Genomic DNA, 7,129 nt, shown 5'->3' with positions numbered 1-7,129 from the left:
ATATTTTTCTTGCTTTCTCAATCACCCCCTAAGGAATCCAAGTGAGGGACATCTAATAGTTAAGTATGACCTCCAAAACAAATTTGATCGACTTGCCTACAGCAACCATCTGAAACTCCAACCTTTGAGTCTCTTTTCTAGTTTTGCAAGCAACCATGCCCAATCAGCTTTTGAATAATTGTTTGGTTTCAACTGAAACCCTAGGTATTTCAGGCCATCTGCAAACTCTCACAATTCAAAGGAAAACTTATGTGAGAGGTGCCTTCTTTCTTCTCCAAATTTATACAAGAGATAAATGATTTCCTAGCATTGATGAGCATGCCAGTGGCTTCCCCAAATACAAATAAGATCTCAAACAACTTGTCAGCGTTGCGAAAAGATCCATTGCAAAAAATTATGATATCATCTACAAAAAGTAGATGTGAAATGATCGTACATGGAGCAATAAACAATCCTTGGAAGTCGCCCCTCCTTTTTGCTTCAGCGAACAAAAGAATGAGACATTCAACAACCAACAAGAATAATAGGGGAACCAAAGGGCATCCCTGCCTTATACCCTTGGATGCATGGAAGAAAGGAGTCGTCGATCCATTAATGAGGACTACAAAGGACAAATTGAATGCATCCCATGATCCAGTTGACAAAAGGAGGCGGAAAACCTATCTGTGTTAGGATGAGTCTAAGATAGACTCAATTTACTTTGTCGTAGGCTTTAGATGTCAATTTTGAAAACTACCCCTTTTAAGTGATGGACCTTCATACTGTGAAGGCCTTCTTGGGCTACCCCGATTGCTTTGTGAATTTGTCTTCCCTCATGAAATCCAAACTGTTTTTTTGAAATGGATCTTGGTAGGATTGGGTTTATCCTTCGAGCTATAGCTTTTGCAATAACTTTGTAAATGTTGTTGCACAAAGATATATGCCAAAATTCATCGAGGGTTGTCCCCCTTCGAGATAAGGGCAATAAATGTAGAGTTGAAGGTTGCAAAGACATTACCATGCTCTTTTGAATCATTTAACACTTCCAATAGATCTTTCCCTAGCACTTCAAACAACACCAAAAAAGCTTCAACCACCACGGAATCCAAACTGTTTTTTTGAAATGGATCTTGGTGGGATTAGGTTTTTCCTTCGAGCTATAGCTTTTGCAATAACTTTGTAAATGTTGTTGCACAAAGATATAGGCCAAAATTCATCGAGGGTTGCCCCTCTTCGAGATAAGGGCAATAAATTTAGAGTTGAAGGTTGCAAAGACACTACCATGCTCTTTTGAATCATTTACCACTTCCAATAGATCTTTCCCTAGCACTTCAAACAACACCAAAAAAGCTTCAACTACCCAACCATCAGTCTCTGGGTTTTTGTCTTTCTGGAAACTTGCCAACACCTCCTTCAACGCTTTTAGAGTGGCTTCTATTAGTAAGTATTCAATGTCCTCTACCTTGACAGAGCTCAGGAATAAGTAAGCAACTCACAATATATCCACAATGGATTTTTGAGAGTCTTCTTTGAAAAGTGATTGAAAATGGGACTTGCCCGTCTTTGTTAGGTCCTCAAAGGTAGACACTTCCCTATCTTCCTAGTTTCTCATGCCCCATATCATGTTTTGAGTTTTTTGTCCTTTTGCGTATGCCTAGAAATTTGGTGTTTTCGTCTCAACATTCAAGGCAGACCACCTTGCTCTTGAGGCACTAGGTTGCCTCTCTCGCAGCCAAAATGTCTCTTCTTCTTTTATCTAGAAATAAAAGTGCTTATTTGGATTCTGCACTGGAAAAACTCCCTCTCTTGTCTTTGTTAGCTCCTTCCATTCATGTTCCACCTTCTAAAGATCTGCCTTTTCTTTCCCGCGCTTTAGATTGGCCCATGCCTTAATATGGTTTTTAAGATTCTAGAGATTGGATGCGAACTAGTTTGTCGTTGAACTACCCTCCCCAGGGTTAATATTGATCCAGTGAGACTTCATCAGATTGATGAATTCCTCCTCTGGAAGCCAAGAGGAGTTCATCTTGAAAGGGCTTCCCAATTTCTTACATCCTCCCTTGATTTTCATTAAAATATGGGAGTGATCAAATCCTCCTCCTTCATCTATCCATTGTCTAGACAAGTTCAATATTTGCAGCAGGTGCTCGAATATCAGAAAATGATATAATCTTTTGGCCACTCTATCTAGCCCTGCCCAATGGTTCCTCCATGTCGACTTTATCTTCACATGTTCGATGTTAATGAACTACTTTTCAGTGATATGAAGAATAAAATATCTTGATAGAGGGTCTGGTACAACTTTGGGTCCCCATGACTCTGAATCTCCTAAGGAAAAGTTTAGGTCCCATCCTACGACCAGGTTTCCCTTATCCAAAAATGAGTTGGCAAATAGAGAATCCCAATAAGGTTTATGATCCCCATTTGGACCATACAAATTTACTAAGGTAAGAGTAAGGTTCAATTCAATCGAAAAAAACTCCAGCCCCAATCCAGATTTGATACTCTATTAATTCAACGCCTTGATTTGCTGGGAATGCCATCCCAATGCTAGACCACCTGAGTGACCTTAAGCATCGATGGCAAAAAAATTCAAATAAATGAGAATGGATTCAAGAAAATTGACTACATCCTCCCTAGCCCCTAGAGTTTCTTGAAGAAGAATGATGTCAGGGTTGTGGTTTGAAATCAAACGCTTGAGGGCAAGTTACTTAGAGGAACTTGCTAGTTCTCTACAATTAAAAGAGAGGGCTTTCATCATTCCACCCTAGCCTGGGCGGCCACTGCTCTAAGTGCCCTATCTATTGAGAGTTGTTTACCAGTAACCAATGTAAATGTGCCCTTTCTTTTGCTTTTGACATGTTGGATTTTCGACCACTACCCCTTTTACCACCAATAGGGTGTTCAACCTTCACCAACTCTCTCGTCCGGTCCTTAAGATGAGAGACAATATGTCGTTTTCGCAAATTGTGAAGGATGAGTTTGTCATTCGAATCATGAACACACAGAGCCTGAGAGGCATGAACCAAAGGAGAAGGGGAACTAGGGGAAACGACAAGTAGATCAAAAGATACATAATGCAAGGATAAAGATATGACCAATAAATCAAAAGGAATAGAAGACATATGCTCAGAAGCCAAACCTCATTCTTTACCTAAAATAGGGAAAGATTTGATAAGAGAGGTAACAGGAGGCTCAAAGCCCAGCATACCAGTAGAGGAGGTTGTCGGAAGTCCAGTAAGCGTCGATTGAGCTTGATCACCGCCTACCAGTGTCTGAGCTTAATCCTTTGTTGGGTATGCAACTTGTAGAGGTCAGGTCTCTGTATCTCCCATCTAGATGTCTAGAGGAGCCTGCATAGTCTCAGCTCTTAGATAGTTTTTTCTAACTTTTGATATGGAAAATTTGATTGCCTCCTTCAGCTAAGGGTCCTCTTTTGATTTCTTCTTTTCCTTATTGAACAACAATTTGTCGAATTTGAGTGTGTGGCCATATTGATGGCATCTTCAACATTTGGACAAGACCCCTTCAAAATCATGTGGTTGCAGGGTGCCCCTACCGTCTCCCATGTCCAATGATTTTGATGAACCTTCCCTTATGCCTATGTTCACCAGAATTCTTGACAATGTGTTATCTTTAGTCTGTAAATAAGAGTAGTCAGTGGCCAAGAAGGTCCCCAGACTATTCCCAACATCCCTGAAATTCCATAGCTCTGGCGGCCAACCTGGGAGCTAAACCTAAACTAGTGAAACATCAAATATTTCTTTGTTTGAGTCGAATAGCGGTGTACATAATTTGAATATGATTAGGGTCGAATCAATACTCCACACTCGCTAAGAAATGGCAAGGGCTTCCTCGTGGGTTTTAAAATCCAGATGTATCCACCCTTTTGCTAGCAGAAAAATATCGGGAGTGTTGTGGATAATGGGGCTTACTTCCACTGTAACCTAACCTCCACGGTTTTGATGATAAATTTGTGACCCTCATTTGGCCAACAAGTGTTCTATCTGCCATCGCTACCATTCCCTGCACTTGGACATCCACACCTAAACTCAGGTTACGTTTTGTGTGGGTCTTCTTCCTTTTTATGACCTTATCAAGCTCTTCCTTGTCTATTTGGCTTGAGGCCCTTTTGTTTGACTAGGTGTGGCCCTTGCCTCTATAATCACCCTTTCAATTACCTGAGGTTCATTTCCTCCAATCTCTTGGCCAGCAAGGGCAATAGGGTTTTGTGTAAAACTACCTAGAATTGAAATGAGACCTTAAGACAAAACTGACACTAGAGGGGCCCTAAATAGGAGCAACATGCCCCAACAAAATAAAATCCTCCAAGTATCCATTACTTTTATCCCCTTTAGTTCCTAAAAAAAATGGAGGGAAGAACACATTTACCTCTATGGATGTCTTCCCTAATGAAGTTGCATGTATGAGGACAGACCTAGATCGAGTCGTGAGAGTTGAGGTTTTTCCCCATATTTCCTCTAGCAATGAGTTTTCCCTAAGTTGACTAGAGGGAATGACCACATGTTTCCCTAAACTACTAGTTGTCTGAGTTGTTGTCTCTTCCAGCCGTGTACCCTTGCCCCAAAACACCAACGAGTCTTGATCCATGGGGGGATTTGGTTTGGAGGCGGATCCTATAAAAACTGATCTCCTTGCATGCCAAGAGGCTATAAGTTCTTCCACACTTCTAAATATTGGACTTTCATCACCTTCCTCCCTTTCGTAATCAATGGTATCATCCATACCCATTCTGGAAATTGTCAAACGAACACCATGATAGAAATTTGTCAGACCCACAAAAGCCATGATACTTGTTGGCTGTAACTATGCTCGATTCCTATCTGTACTCAATAACCGATGCGATTCACAAAAAACCCCTGTTGATTCCTCCCCTTAATTGTGTGGAAAATGAAAACTGCAAAGGGAAAAGAGATGGAGATTTTCATTGCAAGGAGGAAGGGGATTTCTCCCCTGGTTATAGCTCCTAACCCTAGTCGTACACCATTATTTGCAGACCTCTCCACGATCGCTCTCCATCAAGGTTTTTCCCCTATCACTATAAATCATAATTGTATTTTTTCTATAAAACTCATGGTTGTAATTTATATATAGTTTTATGTTCTTCGCATCATGCATGTTAAGGAAGTAATATATGCTAATAGTATAAATCATGTATTACAGAAGTATTTACTATTTAATAACATATTTCTTTTTTCAGAGTGAAAATCAGCATATTTATATTGAGAAAATATAAGGATGTACATATGAGCCAAATATAGCAGGCGTATGCTAATTTAAGCCTCAATAGTAGGTGATGTCCGTCCAATAAACATTCCAGAGGAAATGTACAGGCCATGAAGAGGCATAGGGGCCGAATAAGACCAAAAGGAAATCCATATGACGTTACAACGAGATGATAAAGACAGAAAATAAGCATGGAGCATACAATAAATTGCAGAGCCATTGCAATCCTGGAGCCGAGAGTCTAAACCCGATCAGACATTGCGCATCGAGGAGGAACCTGAGATATAAAAATGGCCAGGAACAAAACAAAGCCAAAAACCCACGGCCAATATAGAGGGAAAACCTGTGCAAAGACATGAAAACTTGAAGAAGGAAAAGACATATAAAGAACAGAGACATCAACATGATGTATTTAGAATGAGAGAGGAGAGGATTGGTTCTTTGGAATCCTGAAAAATGCATGCATTTCTCCACTTCCAGAGACACCAACAGGTAATGATAAATAAGGATTGCCACTCTTGACATTGAGCTGACCACCACTTGTAACCCTCCTGCACAGAAGCGAAGACCTGCAGAGCAAAACCATGAGATAATGAAAGTTCATACCAGATTTGAGCAGTTCCTGGGCACTGGAAAAACATGTGGGCGTTCGTTTCCAGCGCTTGTCGACACATAACACATCTGCTTGGACCCGACCATCCCTTCCGCTGAAGAACCTCCCATGAGAGGTTACGATCAGAAAATAGCAGCCAGGAGAATAAAATGGCCTTGAGCGGGCAATGGGCTTTCCAAAATTTGTAAGGGAAGATTGGAGAAAGCCGCTGTTGGAGATTGGACAAGGCAGCAACGTATAAATCGGAGACCCGAATGGGCAGAGTTGAATTCGGCTTGGACCATATCAATACATCAGCATCACCTGTCTGAACAATTCCCTTGTCTGCAAAAAACTTTGTGGCCAGCTCCCAAGGCTGTTGCAGCGAAGGAGGAAGCCCAAGGTCCTGCGCACTCTTCCAAATCGGCAAGGAGGATGACCAAGATAATATCAATTTGTCCCAAGTGAAATAACCCCGGGTGTGAAGAAAGGATATCATATGAGGAGATAGCCTTTTTTCCAGATCATGAACAGTGGCATCTACACCAATGATTATATTGGAGCCAGTGTGAAAACGCCATCTGAGAAAATCAAAGAAGAGTGCCTGCACCCTTTTAAACCCAAGCCAAATGGCGGAACCCCTCTTGGAGCCGAGAGTCTTATTCCTGTACCAGAATACCAAAGGCCTGCCCTTCAAATATTTTTGTTTAATTATAGCACTCCAAGTGCCGGTACCAAAAACGCCCCTGCGAAGAGAGTTGCATAAGAGAGCCCGGCCAAATGACCGCATATGAAGGATGCCCCAACCACCTGATCGTTTAGGCCTGGAAATGTGATCCATCTTGACGAGATGGATCTTTGACTGATGAGAGCGACCTCCCCAAAGAAAATTTGCCGATAAGGAGACCATTTTCCTTATGATTGCAGCGGGCAGATGAAATAGGTGAGCCCAATAAACCGCCAGCTGGTATTTAATAACATATTTCATTTCAATCATGAAACACAATTTTATGACAACTTATAATTTATTTGCAATAACACTTAATATATTGAACAAACTAAACTCCAATCTATATAGATAATTTTTATTTTATTATTAATAATAATTCTTATGTTACTATTAATATATTTTATAATTAATTTATCAATTAAAAAAACAACAAATAAATTAAAAATTTTAACTTAAAATATTTTTTTATTTATAATTTTCCTATCGTTAGAAGATTTTTACCTTAGTCTCTTATTTATCACATCAAACAGACAATCTAACAAATACAAGAGGCAAAGTCATATCCAACTTAATATTTAAAG

Source organism: Pinus tabuliformis, chromosome 5_2 (genome assembly GCF_031772625.1).
Source record: "Pinus tabuliformis cultivar Carrire ecotype Pingquan chromosome 5_2, CPIR1, whole genome shotgun sequence".
Taxonomy (NCBI): domain Eukaryota; kingdom Viridiplantae; phylum Streptophyta; class Pinopsida; order Pinales; family Pinaceae; genus Pinus; species Pinus tabuliformis.
Note: the sequence above shows the minus strand (reverse complement) of the source record.